This window comes from Lipotes vexillifer, unplaced genomic scaffold (assembly GCF_000442215.2).
Source record: "Lipotes vexillifer unplaced genomic scaffold, Lipotes_vexillifer_v1.1 scaffold606, whole genome shotgun sequence".
Lineage (NCBI taxonomy): Eukaryota > Metazoa > Chordata > Mammalia > Artiodactyla > Lipotidae > Lipotes > Lipotes vexillifer.
In genome coordinates this window covers 1,841,812-1,862,612 of record NW_006780574.1, presented here as the reverse complement: position 1 = coordinate 1,862,612, position 20,801 = coordinate 1,841,812, and positions in this window count along the sequence as shown.

Here is a 20,801-nt window from a genome sequence, read left to right as displayed (position 1 = left end):
TTTGGATTAATGAGCAATTTATCTGTGACTTAAGGAATATTTGCCTATTAAATCAGATTCCCATTGCCTTGTAAGTGTGACTCTTTTCAGAATGCAAATATGTTTTTTTAATGATCCTTCTCATGCTTGCTTGCGTTCTGTGGGTTATTTCCATTTATACCCTTGATGACTCCCCTCAAGGAATGTGCATTACAAATGAAATACACATTAGTAATGCTCACTGTGACAGAACTGAAAAAGTCATCTTTCTCTTCCTCCAAACAAAGAGGAAATCATCAATTGTTAGGATGTAACCTTGCATTTTTAATTTGTTTGTTTCAGTTGTTGTTGATTTTAATCAGTGTTTTTTTTTTTTTTTTTTTTTTAAATGTTGATCTGAATTCTGCCCTTGGGATACACAGATGGCATTTTTAGTCCACTGGCAGTGTGACATAATTGTTTTGTGATTCATATGCTCTCTCTGCTTTTTGTTGTTGTTGTTTTTTGTTTGTTTTTGTTTTGTGTTATCTGTAGCAATATCTGTGATAAGGTTGGTTGCTGTAGGGGTCTAGTCCCTGACCCATTAATGCAAAACAGTACCCCAATTCTGGTCCTGGTCCATCATCACCGTCTACTTCTCTTCTTGTTGACCTCAGCCAGATCTTTGGCTTTAAAACTATCCTTCACTGATGAACTGTTTAATACCAAATTGAGCCTGACTTCCACCTCAGATGCTGATCTCTATATGCAACCAAATTCTAGATATCACCACCTGGAAGTCTAACAGATTTCTCAAAATTTATCATCACTCAAGGACAATTCTTGATTTCTACCCCTCATCTTCCTCCACCCTATTGCAATAAGTGACATTTATTCAGTTGCACAGAGCAAAATATTGAGATGATCCTTTATTTCTCTTTTTTATTTATCACTTTCCACATTCAATGTATCAATAATCCTATCAAATATAACTTCTATAAATCTTGAAAACAGCAGCTTTCCTAGTCCTTCCTCCAACTTGAGTGCTTTCTTCCTTGTTCAGAAAGCTGTCATCACCCCCTTGGAGAGCTGCAACAATCATGCGGTTGCCTCCTCTGCTGTCACTCTTGCCTGCCTGCAATTCAGTATTCCAAAGGGCAAACAGAATGATTCTTTTAGAATGTAGATTAGAGAATATTGCACACCAATAATAATAATAATATTATTATTATTATTATATTATGATTCTCTAATAATGTAGATTAGAGATTTTTTTTTTAGTAGTTCGGGCTCCACGCCCACTTTTAATTTTTATTTATTTATTTATTTGGCTGCGTTGGGTCTTTGTTGCTGCGCACAGGCGTTCCCTAGTTGCGGCGAGTGGGGGCTACTCTTCGTTGTGGTGCACGGGCTTCTAATTGCAGTGGCTTCTCTTGTTGCAGAGCACGGGCTCTAGGTGCTCAGGCTTCAGTAGTTGTGGCACGTGGGCTCAGTAGTTGTGACTCACGGTCTTAGCTGCTCCGAGGCATGTGGGATCTTCCCAGACCAGGGCTCGAACCCGCATCCCCTGCATTGGCAGGCGGATTCTTAACCACTGCACCACCAGCGGAGTCCCGATATTTTTCTTTTAGTTATACTTATAATGACATCTAAATTGCTTTTTCTATCCATTACCGTCCTCCATTATCTTGCCCTAATGACCAGTCTAACCTCATCTCTTCCTGCTCTGTCTTTTACTGTTTTCCATGCATACCCCTGATTCTTTCTGTGTCTCAAACATAAAAGTATTTTCATCTCAGGCCTTTGCGCTTACATTTCCCTCTGCCTGCTATTCTACCTCTCCCTGCAAACTGATTACCGGTTTTTGTATGGTTTTGTGCATCTCGTCATTCAAATCTCATACCAAATGGCACTTCCTCAGAGGGTTCTTCTTTGATTACCCTATCTAAAATAGACTTCATTTCCATGGTATTATTTTCTATAATATTATCCTGTTCTAGGTCTTCAGAATATTTATTATTACTGAAAGTATTTTATTTGCTTACTTGTGTATTACAGTCATCCCCCCTTATGCCCCTTTCTTCCATTTCAGTTACCCATGGTCAACTGAGGTCCAAAATATTAAATGGAAAATCCCAGAAATAAAGAGTTCATAAGTTTTAAATTGCACACTGTTCTGAGTAGCATGATGGAATCTTGCACCATTCCTCTCCATCCTGCCCAGGAAGTGAATCATGCCTTTGTCCAGCATATTCTGCCTGTCAGTCACTTAGCAGCCATCTCTGTTATCAGATCTACTGTTGTGGTATCCCACGGCTTGTATTCAAGGAACCCTTATTTTACTTAGTAATGGTGCCAAAGCACAAGAGTAGTGATGCTGACAATTCACATATTCTCTTACTGGGTCTAATTTATAAATTAAACATGATCTTAAGTATGTATGTATAGGAAAAAAACAATATGTGCAGTTTATCTGTTTTTCACACTAAAATGTAGTTTTCATGAATGTGGTGCTTACCAGTACCTGTCTTTTCCTCATTCCCAAGCATGGAGAAGATTGACACTCTCAGGCCTTTTGCATGTTCATGGGGCTAAATGATTAGTTCTAGTCAATGAAGAATGAGTGAGAGTGTTACATGTCACCACTAGGACAAAGCAACAAAAGGTTTATTTGCAATTTTCAGGTTTGTCTTCTCCTAATGCAGGGCCCAGGAAAGCCACTGTTCCAGATCACTTGACTATAAGATAGGGGAGACTTCATAAACCTGGATCCTTGAGTGAGTAGGTGGAGCAGATTCCCTACCTACTCTTACGGGACATGAAGTGTGTGTGAGAAATAAACTTGTGTTGCATTAGGCCCTTGAGATGTTAGGATTACTGTAGAAAACACCTAGCCTGTCCCAATGAAAGAAGAGACCTTAAATACTATTTTATTTTTGTTTCTTATTTCACTCAGCAACTAGAATAATGTCTGGGACAAAAAAAGACAATAGTAATAAATAAATGAATCCCTGCTGCCTGTTTCCCTATCTAGGGGGGCAACTATAATCTTGAGCTTTACCAGTGCTGTGCTATATCCTTAAGACTGAAATTGCCCCACAGCCCAGGAGGCAGCATATTCATTTGTGAAATGTCACCTACAGTGTCTTTGTTTTAAAAATCCATTTCTGTGCCATAAAAGAAGGTAAATTCCAAATATCTATGATTTTGGCAGGTAAGAGAGAGAGATTAAGAGAATGGGGGAGCAGATTTTTTTTAAAGAGGAAGGAGAATCATATTACTGTCTCGTGTATCAAAGCTATTATTTGACTCTTCAATTTCATGAGGGGAGAATTACCAGATTAGTTGTATTTATTTATCCCTAGATTTTATATTCTACTTTTCTCCATCATCTATTTTATCTTCCCCTTAACTCTCAATTTTCCCCATTCTCCTTACCTTAGCATTTCCCCCCCAAATCCATTACCTCCAATTCTTTGCCTACTCTGCAGTGATCAGCATGGTTCACAGGAACACCATCAGTGTCAGGAGAAAGCTTTTAGAGAGGATGCAATGGCTGTTCCTTTTTCATTCCATAATATGCAGAACTTTTGTGTGTGGGTGTGGGTGTGGGGGGAATAGTTAAAGGTTATAACATGACTTCTTTAGATTTAGATAACTTTTCAAATTATATTGAGCTTAGACTAAAATTAATTTTTATTTTCAAAGCCATCACTACCTAAAGAAGGGGTAGCTCAAAAGATTAATAATTTTCCACAAATAAATAATAAAGTAGGAAACTCACCCTGAATAACCAAGATTTCACTCCATTTGTGTTTCAGTAATTTATTTCCATGTAACATTCACTAAAAAAGAATTGCTGAGAATTAAAACAACATGTTAAATTCATTGTTAAGTCCAGTTTATTGGGATTGATTCTCACTAGGGTTAAGAATCTGCTTCAATCTGTTTTGCTCTTGAAAGGATAAATGTAAAAAGTGAAATCCTAAGCAAAGCCATTGGTTATCTTTCCCATAATTGAAGCTATATTAAGCTAGGGTTTTCTTCTAAAATTATTAGTCTTATGTGAATAATTTTTTGTTTAAAGTTACCTTTTTGAGAAGGAAAATTATTCTGCTTTTTCACTCTCAGATATTTGTATTGAAGTTTGAGGGTTTTTAATAAAGATACACAATTTTAGTAAGTTAACTTTTTCCCAGACATTTGAAGCATTTTTCTCAAAAATGAGTGTCTGCGGTCCAGTCCAATTATTTATACATTATGTATTGCTCCAGTGTGCTATCTCCAAGGTGCTTCTCCCTGGAAACATATATTAAATGACTATAATTCAATCGCTTTTAAATGTTACATGATGAGGTATGAAAGCATCATCTCTTGAGTTGCTAGTGCTGGCTGCTTTTGATGTAAGAGTGTGTGTGTGTGTGTGTGTGTGTGTGTGTGTGTGTGTGTGTGTGATTTTTAAACTTAAGTTGTGATAATAATTCAGTCATATTAGAAGGATTCTGTGAAGACAGTGTAAAATAACGTAATCCTCTCTTGTTTCAAATATTCAATCACGTAAATTCCTAGACCTTGCTGAAGGAAAAGAACAAATGGATATATAATGAGAAATGTAAGGATGAAATGTTACAAGATCTTAACTATGTTTATGGCCCTTGGTTTTATGAGGATCTGAGGAATTTTGTGCCGCAGTGAGGTTCCTCTTTTATATTCATTCTGTAAATTAGAAAGAAAAAAAAAAAAGATGAGTAGAAAAAGAATAAAAATAAGCATCGTTCTGCCTAACACAAAACTGTTGAGTTTTTCTTAATTTTTTATGTTTTTATATCATTCTTCTTATATCTATCCATTCATCAAATATTTAGTTTCTTTCCCAGGGTGGTCAATTGATTTCATGTTCTTTTGGCCATGGACTATGTCTACAATTCCCTCTTAAATTGTAACTACTAGTAAAAATGAATTTGGAGAAAGAGCAAAGAGATGATCAGCACCAAAGTGTCCAAAATTCTGAAAAAACAATTCACATGTAATACCTGCCCTTTGAATGAATAATCTGTCAGTAGATTGTTCCCCAGTTTGAATGTGTGAATAGAAAGACCAAACATATCACCTCTTCATAAGGCACATCTTAAAATACTGTTTTTGAAAAGTATGTTTTATCTTTACCTAACAGTCCCTAAACAAGGCACTTTGTTATTGCACATAAAGCAATTGATGTAAAAGTACTACTAAGGTAAATATTACAATTTCTTCTCAAATGTGTTTATGCGACTCCGTGCTGTTTTCTCTCTAACAGCAGTGACTGCTGTCAGCTGTATCCCTGAATATCACCTCCATTTTGTGGCCTTTTTTTGCTTTTTCCTTTGCCTTGAATTCTTCCGTCCCCCTTCATTTCCTTTCCAATACTCCCTATGCTTTTAATGCCAAAATACAGTCTCAAACGGCCAATACATTTATCTAAAAATACTTTATATCGATAAAATTTCTCTGAATTTTGTGGTACTTACATTCTATACCTAGTTTATTCATTCACTGGTTCTTTCAATAAATAGCTACTGAATTCCAAGCACTGTACTATAGTTTGGGAATATCATAATACATAAAGCTCAACGCTTGGCCTCAAAAATCTCACAGTCTAATGTCAGAAACTTATAAATATGTGTTATGAACTTTCCAACTAAACAGATGTTTCTTTGAGTACAATGATTTTTTTCTTTTTTATTCATCATGATATCATAGAATCTACAGCACCTACAACTCTGGGGAGGATACAGTAAGTTCTCAATAAATATTTGACAAAATGAATGTATGAAAATATGAATGAATAAGATGGGGGTGATGATTAAGTACTACAATAGAGAAATTTATACGAAAAGGAACCCAGATGGGTATGGAGGGCCCAACAAAAGCATCTGACAAGGGAATATTGAACTTTAAGTTGACTTTTAAACTACAAGGGACAGTAAATGGTAGTACAAAAGGAAAGGGACATCCCAGGAAATGCCAAAATACACAAAAGACTATGGAGCCTTTTAGAACTGTGGGGAATTTGGTATAATTTTTCCCAAGACCCCACCCACCCTACCTCTCTCATGACAAACTCCCAGATCTCCTTAATACTGAAGGTTTTGTTGTTGTTTTTATTTAAAGCAGACCCAGTTTCTTTGCTTGAACCTCATGCTGATGTCAGTTCATAAGGAGTGAATAGAATGACTCTGGATTAAAAACCAGATCACTCAAGTGAAAACACATTACACTTTTAACTCACTGTGTGGCCTTTGAAAGCTAACTTTCCCTCTCTATGCCACAATTTCCACACGAATAGAATGAAAATGTTGCAATAGATATTCCTGCGGTCCTTTCTATTATGGAACATTCTATGATCCTTGACTCTTAACTCCTAAAATCTCCCATTTTCAATAGACTGAACAAGAAAGAAAAATACAAAGTGAAAGACATTAGGAAAATATCACAGAGATAACATATTAGGAAGGCTGCAGTACTGCTTTCTTAGGAAAATTGAAGGGAAACGATGGGTATATATCTGGTTGTAAAGAGTACAGTCCTTTTAGGAGTCATGAGAGGTCGGTCCAGAGGACTTTGACTGTTATGCTACTACGTGACCATTTTTCTCTTAGGAAACATAGCAGCAGCTACCTTTCACATGCACAGGGTTTAAATAAAGGAAAGAACTTCTGCAGTTAATGAAAAATCAAAACCTATGGTTTCTATGTTGTCTATTATGTTGCACTCAGGAATTTAGCAGGTGCTACGTGCATCTTGCTACTTAACTGTACGTTTACAGGTTTAGAAGACAAGCATCTTTATGAAGGCAGTAAGGCATCTGGCCTTGAAGAAAAGGGCAGTCCAGGATATGTGAAAACACTCATCTGGCACCATAAGCAAACTGCCACCACTGAGCAACCAGCCCCTATGTGTAAGAGTTCTTAACGATGATTTGCTCACCTCTGTCTAACAGCCGCTACTGTGGCAACAGACATGGATTTTAAAAAAAATAAACATTTGATAAAAGCAAATGGGGAAAAATCCCTACCTTCAAGTTGTAATAAATATGGTGAGCTTCCGAAATGGAAGCTTTCATAGCACGATGTTTTGGAAGAGAAAAAATCAGAGGGGCAATGTGCTCATAGAGTGTCCAGCAACTTACCAGGAAGACAGACTGCAGAACCTGGAAAGTCAGTTTACTCACTAACCTATGCATGTGTATGAGTAACCACTCTGTGCTAAACACTCTGCCTGGCACCCTGGGGAATGTAACTAAGAAACATGCTTATTACATATGTGATTGATTATATCACTGGCTATTGGTGATTGATTCAATCTCCAGCCCCTCTTCCTTCCCTGGATATCAGGGGCAATGAGACTGAAAGTTCCAACTGTCTAATCACAGGCTTAGTTCTGCTGGCAACCAGCCCTCATCCTTAGGTGTTTTCCAAGAGTCATCTAATTCACATAACAAAAGACACCTTTATGCTCTCATTAAGGAAATTTCAAGGGTTTTAGGAGCTCAGTGCCAGCAATGGAGACAAAGACAAAATAATATATTTCTTACAAATCTGTTATCATACTATGCCACACCTCTCTTCTCCAGAATCACTCTCCTATGCATTATACGAATATGAGAAACAGAAGTTTCACCATTGATGAAAACAAGTAGCCTCTGTAATTTGCACTGTACATAGAAAGCAAATGGAAGAGGGGTAAATGCCTTAGCAGAGAATCTAACACAAGAGCTTACAAAGAAAGCACCAATGAGGAGATCATTGATTTCTCCTCCAGAATCCACTGAAGAGTTAGGTATTAAAGACTCAGGGATTGCTGGTACTGCAGAGGGGTAGGAATGAGGCATGGGCCAAAAACTAAACAATAGTTTGGACAGTTGTGTAAAGGAGTTGTTGGGTTTCCAGTCTTTGTTCCCTCTCTTTCTAGACTTGATATTATTTTTCTTTATGAAACTGAACTGGGGGGCTACTTCTGTCTTGGGATATTATGCATTAGAGGAATGAAATTTGAGGGCTCCTGTTGGAAACTGAAGCTCTGAGTAAAATTCTGCCTTTTGATTAGTAGATCTTCTTAGTACATTTCCCCCACGCAACTCTAGAAAACCGATAGTGAGGTTGATAAATATCAGGAAGAATGATAGGAGTTCCTTTTCTTACGTCTTACTGAAATTGGCATTTGAAGGCCACTGGTCAAAAAGCAGCTGACCATCAACTTGCTCTCTAGTGAAACCCTCCTGCTCCCCGTATAAGCACCACCAGATCACAGAGATTTCAACCCCAGCTTTCTATGGTGACTCCTTCCTTGCATATTAATGGACATTACACTTCCAGAAGGAGATGAAAGTGTCCCTGTGCCTCTTGGTGGACTCTTCACTTGCCAAGGGTAACATCACAGGCAACTCTATGTCCTAGAGACTACGGAGTCATGCCTTCATCTGGGAGTATCCTGCTGTGACTCCTGCTTTGTGAGGCCGTCTTCATAAATTTCCACCAAAAAATTACCGTCTTCTAATTGTGCTAGCATTTCTCAATAAGATATACCATGATTCTGTTCTGACAATCTCATAACCATGTATAGTTATTACTTAGAAATATGGATGTGAATATCTGAAAAAAATACTCAAGGAATAGAATGTGGTTGTACCTGGATAGTGGGAAGGAGAGGAAGGACAATTGTTTTCTGAAAAAAATCCTTTCAGAGCTTTTGGATTTTTTAAAAATAATTTGTATCTAATGCTTTCATATGGGAAAGCAGGAGCCAGAGAGGGAGAGAATGAGCTCAAGATGGTCTAGTATGTTCCGCATAGAAAAGAGAGTGATGGTAAGTAATGCAGTTGCAATTACCAATTTAAAGGATCTCATGGACAGCTCAAAGTTCCAAAACAAAGGGGACAGTAGAATGACAAGTTGAAGTTCTTTTTAGAGAAGAAAATTGATAAAAGTAAATAAGTTTTACCCAATCTAACCTTACACCTAAAGGAACTAGAGAAAGAAGAAAAAACAAAACTCAAAGTTACTGGAAGGAAAGAAATCATAACGATCAGAGCAGAAATAAATGAAACAAAGAAAACAATAGCAAAGATCAATAAAACTAAAAGCTGGTTCTTTGAGAAGATAAACAAAACTGATAAACCTTTAGCCAGACTCATCAAGAAAAAGAGGGAGAGGACTCAAATCAATAAAATTAGACATGAAAAATGAGAAGTTACAACGGACACTGCAGAAATACAAAGCATCCTAGGAGACTACTACAAGCAGCTCTATGCCAATAAAATGGACAACCTGGAAGAAATAGACAAATTCTTAGAAAGGTGTAACCTTCCAAGACTGAACCAGGAAGAAATAGAAAATATGAACAGACCAATCAAAAGTAATGATATTGAAACTGTGATTAAAAATGTATAAAACAGATAACTAATAAGAACCTGCTCTATAAAAAAAAATAAATTTAAATTTTAAAGAATAAGTTTTACCAAATTTAAAGCCTATCTAAACTGCTTAACAATAAGCATTTGAGATTTATATTGATTTTTCTCAGTTTTTGTGAATTACGTTATTATAAATAAAGCTGAAATGGAAATTTAATGAATTTACGAATCTTTTATTTGGCCTAGAAATTTTCCTTTCATCCTACTACAACTGAGGTTATATTTCCTTGCTAGATTACTAAAGAAGAAATTTTGGGCCCTAAAGAATGAAACTTCACAGTCTTGGAACTTGTCAAATTGCTTTCTGAGAGTTTTTAAACAATATTACCACTTATCAGGTAATAACTGAGAGGAGATTATGAAAATTCTGTGAGTTTTGGGACCTGCAAATATCCCATTGTGGATTATGCACATAATGGGAAATAGGAAAAATAATTAGAAAATTGTAGTTGGAGCAGATCAGGAAGGTTTGGCTGATACATTTTAACATATTATGTTGGCAATGGGGAGACATTTTTTTTAAATGAGGGATAAAAAAAGAGTAAAGGCCAAGGATATGACCCAACTCAGTAAGTACTTATGGAATTTCTACACTATTTTATGTATCATGCAGTGTACAAAATAAATAAGACATGCCCTTCGCTTTCCAGGGTTCAAAGTTTAGAGGGAATGACTGACATAATGATGAATAACTTTTAAATGCAATATTGATTTGATAAGTAGGACAGAAGTTGTAGATACCAACCAGAGTACAAGGGCAGAGGACCTGAAATTTAATGGAGGGAACTTGGGAAAACTCATAAAATGTCTAGTTGGAGTTTGGTCTTGAAAACTCAACAGCAGCAGATAGAGATGGAAGTTAAAGGCATCCAGGAAGGAAGAGGGTACTAATCATATTCAGAGAATACATACATTTCAAATAGAAAAGAAACAGAAGATAAGTCCCATTAGAGTTAGTCCATTATATGTCTGGTCAAGGGCTATTTTTTATCATTCAGAAAAATACTTGGCACATAGTACAAAGTACTATGTTGTACATCAATAAATCATTTTGACTATCTAAATTTATAACTTTTATAATAAAAATGCATTATTTTTATAATTTAAAACTGAAAAATATTCTGTGCCCAAAAACACAGTCAATAGTTAATGCAAATATGAAGAAACACTGAAACAAAGGAAAGATTAAGCTGACAGTTAAGCAAAATTATTTTTCTTTTTCTTTTTTGTTTTCAGAACAGCAAACAATTGAGGAAACCCAAGTCAAATTATCTTGATGTAAATAAATTGAAAAGTAAGGACAGTGGGTACTAAGGTTAAATGCAGTGAGTGTTTGAAGGAATATCCACAAATAGAAAATTTGTAAAAAAAGAATAAAAATATTTTGTTTATCGCGGAAGATGTAGCGAGAAGGCAAAAAGAGTGATGTGTAAGATCTAAATCAGAAGAGGATCGGTTAAGTCATTAGTTTGGGAGCAGAAAAAAATATACTCTGAGTATGCAGATTGCCATTCTCGCTGGGTAGAATATTGAGAAAATAATTTCTAAGATGTCAGTGAGTGCATTATTAAATTATCTAAATATGGGGTTCAGGAAAGGTAGAGAAACTAGTAACCTGAGAAAACAGAGGAAGATTATAAAATTAAAAAGATATAATGAGGCAAAATCTGGTTTAATGAAAAACAAGTTTCTATCATGGTGGGGTAGAAAGCAAGAGTTTGGGGTCAGAGGGGACTTCGGTCTCTTGACCATTTGAAAGCACCTATCTTGATTTATGAGGACATCACAGTAATACCTAAAAGCAGTCTGGGAGTGCCTAGTGCCTAGTAGAACTGGCTGAGGGCCTGGCTGAGCAGGCTGCTTCAGACTTAGAGCCAGAAAAGCTCTCTCTTCTCACCTGGGCAAGGCACTCACCGCCCTCGGCATCCTCCTCGGGCAGCTGGCTGAGAGGTACAGTAGCCTTCCTTCACAGTGCCCTAAAACCTCCCCAAAAGTTTAAAATTAATAGGCACATAAAAATTGATAGAAAATAAACTTTTAGTACCTCTGCAATATCCCTGGTCCCTTTATTTGGTCCTTTTGTATCATAATAACATTCCTTTATGATCGGCTTTGGTAATGAAAAAGCACAGAATGGTTCAGAATTTTTATAAATGGATTTTTTCCTTTCTTCAAACACCACTGACATATATTTTCTCTTTACGACTCTAGGCATTTGGCTGGGAAATGGACAGTTTATTTCACTTTATTTTTCACGCAATGAAGGGTAACAATGTTAAGTGCTAAGTTTGATGAGTTTTGACAAATGTATATATCCATATAACCACCATGCTAAACAAGATAGAGAACATATTCATAAACCAGAAAGTTTCCTTGTGTCCCTTTTCAGGTGATCTCCTCCTGTCTCTGCCTTTCTCCCATTGTGAGGCAACCTCTGCTGTCAGATTTCTATCACAATGCATTAGTTTGCCACTTCTAGAAACTCCAGTAAATGAAATCATCCACAATGTGCTGTTTCATGTTAAGGCTTCTTTCACTCAGAATAATATTTTTCTTTTCGTTTTTAAAGATTCATTCATGTTGTTTATTTATCAATAGTTCATTCTACTTTATTTCTGAGTAGTGAATTCTGTTATGAACTAAGCACAATTTTTTTTACACTCAGCTATTGATGGACATTTGTGTTGTTTACAGTTTGAGCCTATAATACATAATAATTTTACGAACATTTTAAAACAAAATTCTTTATAAAAATATGCTTTTATTTCTCTTGAGAAAATACTTAGGAATGGGATTGCTGAATCACAGGATAGATATGTGCTTAACTTAATGAAAATCTCTAAAATAAATTAACATTTTATACTCTATGGTAGACAGAGTAATGGCCCTCCAAAGATGTCTGTGACCTAATCCCCAGAACTTGTAAATATGTTACCTTACATGGCAAAGGGATTTTGCAGATGTGGTTAGGGTAAGGATTTTGAGATGGGGAGATTATCAAGGATTATTCTGCTGGACCCAATATGATTACAAATAATCCCTCATAAGAGGAAAGCAAGACAGTCAAAATCAGAGAGAGGAAACATGATGATGAGAGAAGAGACTGGAGCAATGCACTTTGAAGATAGAGGGAGGAAAGGACCATGAGCCAGAAAATGCAGGCTGCCTTTAAAAACTAGGAGAGGCAAAGAAACAGATTCTCTTCTAAAGCTTCCAGAAGGAATACAGCCCTGTCAAGACCTTGATTTTAGACTTCTGACCTCCAGAACTGTAAGAGAATACATGTGTGCTGTTTTATGCCTAGTGGTATTTTTTCAGAGAAGCAAGAGTAAACAGATACTATCATCAATCATGTATGATAGCTGAATCACATCTTATCAAAATTTGAAATTGCCTCATGATCAAATTTTAGCCATACTATTGGGTATGTAGCTGTATCTCACAATGAGTTTAATTTTCAATTTGAATTTCACTAATGATTGTTAAATTTGAGTATCTTCTCAGTAGTTTGTGAAAATTCACAAATTTTCTTTTATAAAATGTCTGATGAGTTTTAACCATTATTTTTCTTATGTTGTTTGCTTTTTTATTATTCAGTAGAGAGTCCCTTATGTATTCCAGATAATAGTTTTTAATGATATATGCATTACACATATTTTCTCTAATTTGTGGCTTATACTTTCATTTTCTTTTTTTTTTAACATCTTTATTGGAGTATAATTGCTTTACAATGGTGTGTTAGTTTCTGCTTTACAACAAAATGAATCAGTTATATATATACACATATGTTCCCAGATCTCTTCCCTCTTGCGTCTCCCTCCCTCCCACCCTCCCTATCCCACCCCTCCAGGCGGTCACAAAGCACCGAGCTGATCTCCCTGTGCTATGCGGCTGCTTCGCACTAGCTATCTACCTTAGGTTTGGTAGTGTATATATGTCCATGCCTCTCTTTTGCTTTGTCACAGCTTACCCTTCCCCCTCCCCATATCCTCAAGTCCATTCTCTAGTAGGTCTGTGTCTTTATTCCTGTCTTACCCCTAGGCTCTTCATGACATTTTTTTTTTCTTAAATTCCATATATATGTGTTAGCATATGGTATTTGTCTCTCTCTTTCTGACTTACTTCACTCTGTATGACAGACTCTAGGTCTATCCACCTCATTACAAATAGCTCAACTTTGTTTCTTTTTATGGCTGAGTAATATTCCATTGTATATATGTGCCACATCTTCTTTATCCATTCATCTGATGATGGACACTTAGGATGTTTCCGTCTCCAGGGTATTGTAAATGGAGCTGCAATGAACATTTTGGTACATGACTCTTTTTGAATTATGGTTTTCTCAGGGTATATGCCCAGTAGTGGGATTGCTGGGTCATACGGTAGTTTTATTTGTAGCTTTTTAAGGAACTTCCATACTGTTCTTCACAGTGGCTGTATCAATTTACATTCCCACCAGCAGTGCAAGAGTGTTCCCTTTTCTCCACACCCTCTCCAGCATTTATTGTTTCTAGATTTTTTGATGATGGCCATTCTGACTGGTGTGAGATGACATCTCATTGTAGTTTTGATTTGCATTTCTCTAATGATTAGTGATGTTGAGCATCCTTTCATGTGTTTGTTGGCAGTCTGTATATCTTCTTTGGAGAAAGGTCTATTTAGGTCTTCTGCCCACTTTTGGATTGGGTTGTCTGTTTTTTTGTTATTAAGCTACATGAGCTGCTTATAAATTTTGGAGATTAATCCTTTTTCAGTTGCTTCATTTGCAAATATTTTCTCCCATTCTGAGGGTTGTCTTTTGGTCTTGTTTATGGTTTCCTTTGCTGTGCAAAAGCTTTGAAGTTTCATTAGGTCCCATTTGTTTATTTTTATTTCCACTTCTCTAGGAGGTGGGTCAAAAAGGATCTTGCTGTGATTTATGTCATAGAGTGTTCTGCCTATGTTTTCCTCTAAGAGTTTGATAGTTTCTGGCCTTACATTTAGGTCTTTAATCCATTTTGAGCTTATTTTTGTGTATGGTGTTAGGGAGTGATCTAATTTCATACTTTTACATGTACCTGTCCAGTTTTCCCAGCACTACTTATTGAAGAGGCTGTCCTTTCTCCACTGTACATTCCCACCTCCTTTATCAAAGATGAGGTGACCATATGTGCGTGGGTTTATCTCTGGGCTTTCTATCCTTTTCCATTTCGGTATATTTCTGTTTTTGTGCCAGTACCATACTGTCTTGATTACTGTAGCTTTGTAGTATAGTCTGAAGTCAGGCAGCCTGATTCCTCCAGCTCCATTTTTTGTTCTCAAGATTGCTTTGGCTATTCGGGGTCTTTTGTGTTTCCATACAAATTGTGAAATTTTTTGTTCTAGTTCTGTGAAAAATGCCAGTGGTAGTTTGATAGGGATTGCATTGAATCTATAGATTGCTTTGGGAAGTAGAGTCATTTTCACAATGTTGATTCTTCCAATCCAAGAACATGGTATATCTCTCCATCTGTTTGTATCATCTTTAATTTCTTTCATCAGTGTCTTATAATTTTCTGCATACAGGTCTTTTGTCTCCTTAGGTAGGTTTATTCCTAGATATTTTATTCTTTTTGTTGCAATGGTAAATGGGAGTGTTTTCTTGATTTCACTTTCAGATTTTTCATCATTAGTATATAGGAATGCCAGAGATTTCTGTGCATTAATTTTGTATCCTGCTACTTTACCAAATTCATTGATTAGCTCTAGTAGTTTTCTGGTAGCATCTTTAGGATTCTCTATGTATAGTATCATGTCATCTGCAAACAGTGACAGCTTTACTTCTTCTTTTCCGATTTGGATTCCTTTTATTTCCTTTTCTTCTCTGATTGCTGTGGCTAAAACTTCCAAAACTATGTTGAATAAGAGTGGTGAGAGTGGGCAACCTTGTCTTGTTCCTGACCTTAGTGGAAATGCTTTCAGTTTTTCGCCATTGAGGATGATGTTGGCTGTGGGCTTGTCATATACGGCCTTTATTATATTGAGGAAAGTTCCCTCTACACCTACTTTCTGCAGGGTTTTTATCATAAATGGGTGTTGAATTTTGTCAAAAGCTTTCTCTGCATCTATTGAGATGATCATATGGTTTTTCTCCTTCAATTTGTTAATATGGTTAATCACATTGATAGATTTGCGTATATTGAAGAATCCTTGCATTCCTGGAATAAACCCCACTTGATCATGGTGTATGATCCTTTTAATGTGCTGTTGGATTCTGTTTGCTAGTATTTTGTTGAGGATTTTTGCATCTATGTTCATCAGTGATATTGGCCTGTAGTTTTCTTTCTTTGTGACATCCTTGTCTGGTTTTGGTATCAAGGTGATGGTGGCCTCGTAGAATGAGTTTGGGAGTGTTCCTCCCTCTGCTATATTTTGGAAGAGTTTGAGAAGGATAGGTGTTAGCTCTTCTCTAAATGTTTGATAGAATTCGCCTGTGAAGCCATCTGGTCCTGGGCTTTTGTTTGTTGGAAGATTTTTAATCACAGTTTCAATTTCAGTGCTTGTGATTGGTCTGTTCATATTTTCTATTTCTTCCTGATTCAGTCTTGGCAGTTTGTGCATTTCTAAGAATTTGTCCATTTCTTCCAGATTGTCCATTTTATTGGCATAGAGTTGCTTGTAGTAATCCCTCATGATTTTTTTTATTTCTGCAGTGTCAGTTGTTACTTCTCCTTTTTCATTTCTAATTCTATTGATTTGAGTCTTCTCCCTTTTTTTCTTGATGAGTCTGGCTAATGGTTTATCAATTTTGTTTATCTTCTCAAAGAACCAGCTTTTAGTTTTATTGATCTTTGCTATTGTTTCCTTCATTTCTTTTTCATTTATTTCTGATCTGATTTTTATGATTTCTTTCCTTCTGCTAACTCTGGGGTTTTTTTGTTCTTCTTTCTCTAATTGCTTTAGGTGCAAGGTTAGGTTGTTTATTCGAGATGTTTCCTGCTTCTTAAGGTGGGATTGTATTGCTATAAACTTCCCTCTTAGAACTGCTTTTGCTGTATCCCATAGATTTTGGGTCGCTGTGTCTCCATTGGCATTTGTTTCTAGGTATTTTTTGATTTCCTCCTTGATTTCTTCAGTGATCACTTCGTTATTAAGTAGCGTATTGTTTAGCCTCCATGTGTTTGTATTTTTTACAGATCTTTTCCTGTAATTGATATCTAGTCTCATAGCGTTGTGGTCGGAAAAGATACTTGATACAATTTCAATTTTCTTAAATTTACCAAGGCTTGATTTGTCACCCAAGATATGATCTATCCTGGAGAATGTTCCATGAGCACTTGAGAAAATTGTGTATTCTGTTGTTTTTGGATGGAATGTCCTATAAATATCAATTAAGTCCATCTTTTTTAATGTATCATTCAAAGCTTGTGTTTCCTTATTTATTTTCATTTTGGATGATCTGTCCATTGGTGAAAGTGGAGTGTTAAAGTCCTCTACTATGTATGTGTTACTGTCGATTTCCCCTTTTATGTCTGTTAGTATTTGCCTTATGTATTGAGGTGCTCCTATGTTGGGTGCATAAATATTTACAATTGTTATATCTTCTTCTTGGATCGATCCCTTGATCATTATGTAGTGTCCTTTTTTGTCTCTTCTAATAGTCTTTATTTTAAAGTCTATTTTGTCTGATATGAGAATTGCTACTCCAGCTTTCTTTTGGTTTCCATTTGCATGGAATATCTTTTTCCATCTCCTTACTTTCAGTCTGTATGTGTCTTTTATATTTTCATTTTCTTAATGATGTATTTTTTTTTTTTTTTGCATTACGTGGGCCTCTCACTGTTGGGGCCTCTCCCGTTGCGGAGCACAGGCTCCGGGCGCGCAGGCTTAGCGGCCATGGCTCACGGGCCCAGCCGCTCCACGGCATGTGGGATCTGCCCAGACTGGGGCACGAACCCGTATCCCCTGCATCGGCAGGTGGACTCTCAACCACTGCGCCACCAGGGAAGCCCTTAATGATGAATTTTGATGAGAGGAAAATTTTAACATTGATGAAATTCAGTTTTTTAAAATAGGTATAAAACTATTCAGTCTTTCTGTGTGTGTGTGTGTTTGGAGAATTGTATTGTTCAAGGATATTTCTATTTCATCTAAGTCATTGAATGTATAGGGGTAAACTTTTTTATAATGTATTTTTATCATCCTTAATGTTTGTATGACCTTTATTGCTCTTTAATATGTCTCTTTCTTTTTTGATATTGATAATTTATATGTGAGTGTATTTTCTTTCATTAATGTTGCTAGCTGCAGTATCTATAAATGTCAGTTAGAGCAATTACTGCTCTTTTGGTTACCGATTTTCTACTGGTTTGAGTTATCAATTACAGACAGGGGCATTGAAGTCTCCAGATTATTTGCAGTTTCACCCTTATATTATTGCTGTTAGCCTTCACAATATTTACTCTTTCCTTCTGTTTGCCCTCTGGATGATGTGGAGACCTTTCCATATCCTCACTGTGAGAACGTGGTGAAGTTCCTGAAGGAAAGCCCTGTAGTAAGGGTGTATGCTCTCCATAAGACTGCAATTCCCATGAGTTTCTCCTTCTTACACTAGTCTACACTCACTCTCCAGTAATTTGTCAAAAATACTGGTTAAGTGTTCTTCCAACTTTAGGTATCAGCAGCTGTTGCTCCAGGTAAGAAGATCTCGGTTGCTATATCCCTCTGAATGACCTATCTAGATTTAATGGGATATTTTCCCTGTGACTTCAGTCCTCTGATGAGTACATGAAAAGACTTTAGTTTTCAACTTTCCAACTTTTTCTTGTTGTAAGGTCAGGCATGACAACTTCCAAACTTCCAAGACATTTACTTGTCAGAACTGCACCCAAAATTTCTCAGTTACCTTTTAGATCATATATTTAAATAAAACTTATATTTTATACAAAATTACACAATCTGGTTCTCTTTATTCCTTTGTGTACATCCAAAATTTTATTTGGCATAGTTTTTCCTAAGTCTTAGAATTTTTTTTTTAAGCATTTGATGTAGTGTAGGTTGGGTTGGAATGAATTTTCTCAGCTTTGTTTGTCTAAAAAAAATATTTCCCTTGTATTCTTAAGGTTTTTTTCTTTTCTGAATGTAGAATTCTCACTTGACAGTTTTCTGTATGATGTGTTACAAGATGCTTTTAAAATTTTCCCTTTATTACTTGTTTTCAGAAATTTGATTGTGATATAACTTTATGTGGTTTTCTTTGTTTTTGTTCTATTTGGAATTAAGAGTTTTGAATTAGTAGGTTTATACTTTCCATTAAATTTGGAATTTGGGGGTATTTCTTCTAATATTGTTTTGCATCCTTGCTCCTCTCTTTTAGGGATTCTGATTATACATATGTTGGACCTCTTGATATTATTACATGGGTCATTAAGGCTCTGTCCACTTTATGTTGGTCTTTTTTTCTTTATGTGTTTCAGGTTTTCTATTTCTATTAATGTATTTTTAAGTGTTGATTTTTATTTGAAATCTTCTATTAACCCATCTAATTAAATTTTCATTTTAAATATTGTAGTTTTGGATTATTATATTTTATGCTTTATTTTTTAGCTTCCATTTATCTCCATTCTTTAGTCCTTGGATACTTTTTTAAACAATTCTTCTAAAAGTATTAATTATATATCTCTGTCATGTCTGCATCTGTCTCTGTTGACTGACTTGTTCCCTGGTTATGGGTCACATTTTCCTCATCATTACTAGGAATTTTTGATTTGACATTGCATATTGTGAATATTACATAGTTGAGTTATGAATTTTAATATCATCTTTAAAAAATATTTGACATTGTTCTGACAGGATATTAAGTTGTACATCAATCAGCTTGATTCTTTTATGTTTTTTTTTTTGTTATGGTGAGTTAGCAAAGCTTTTTAAACAGGGCTAGGTTAGCATTACTACCAAGGCATGATTTTTCTGGACTTTTTAGTGAGCATTCTCCATAATTAAACAAGAAATGTCCCTCTGATGGATTAGAACCCAGTTTCTCACAACCCTGTGGACATTGTGTAGCTTGTTGCTTTATAGTCATTCTTTTTCTTGGTCTCATGGAGTTTCAACCTACACATAAATGATATAGAAATCAGCAATCAGAATCTTGACCAGTTTTCAGACCTCTTTTTTTCTGTTTAGCCTACTCCTCTTTATTACTCTGAAATTTAAACCACTTTATCCTTTCTGAACTCTGGTCTCTCACGCCTAAACTTAGTGAAATTCCCATACTTTACTTGTGTTACCCTGCACTGTGCTCTGAAATATGCCTTCAGACAAAAAGCTAGGGTGATTGTAGATCTCACTCAGTCTTTCCCTTCCTCTCAGGGATCACAGTTTTGCAATGACTGTTTTCTAATGTTTGAAAACAGTTGTCTAAATATTTAGTGTTTTTTGGATGTACAGTAATAGGGTATGACTACTCCTCCAGTTAGTACACCATGATCAGGAACAGAATTAATATAATTATGTTAAACTCTCATGTTCTAATTCCAAAATCTAGGTCATTTCTCTGCATCTATTGACTATTTTCCTCTACACTGTGTGTTTATTACATTTCCTGTGTACTTTCATGTCTAGCAGTTATTTGCTTTATATTGGATATTTTAAGTGATATGTTGAAGAAACTGAATTTCATTATTTCCCTCTAAATTGTGTTGAGTTCTGTTTTAGCAGGCTGTTACTAGTGAGTTATTTTGATTTTATTGAGGTGTGAATTTAAGTTATACTTTATATAGGTCAATCTATTGGTTTTTTGTTTTTGTTTTTTCTGTTACTCTTAGGGAGAGTCCCTTAGTTCTTGGATATAGGTTTAAGTTATAAGACATGGCCCTTCTGGTAATTCAGTGGAACATAGGAGATGATTACCAAGGCCCTCTAGTTTGGCATGAATGGAACATAAACCTCTGTCTCCCCAGTATCTAGTAGCAACTGAAATCTCTGGTCATATATTTCTTCCTTTAGAACTGTTGTTTCTCCTAAACTGTATGAAGTCTCATCTTGTGTGCAAACAATTTAGATGTCAGCCACAAATTTATGTGTAAGTAAGTTTATGCTTACACTTTATGGATTCCTCTCTTCCAGGATTTCTTTCCTCAAATTTCAGCTGCTAAATCTGTCCTAAACTTCAACATTTGACTACCCAGTCCAATAGGACTGCAGCTTTCTGCCCGAGCTCCATCCTATGTATACCTTGTGGACCGGAGAATTTTCTTTAGGTGATCTCACCTAGTATGGTTTCTTTGTTCAAGGGTCATAGTGTCTCCAGTTTTGCCTATTTTTTGTTGCTGTCCAGAGCCTTATAACTCTTCCTTTGCATATATTATCTTGAATTTATAATTGTTTTTAGCAGAATGTTTAGAATAATACAAGCTTTACAAGCTATTCATTA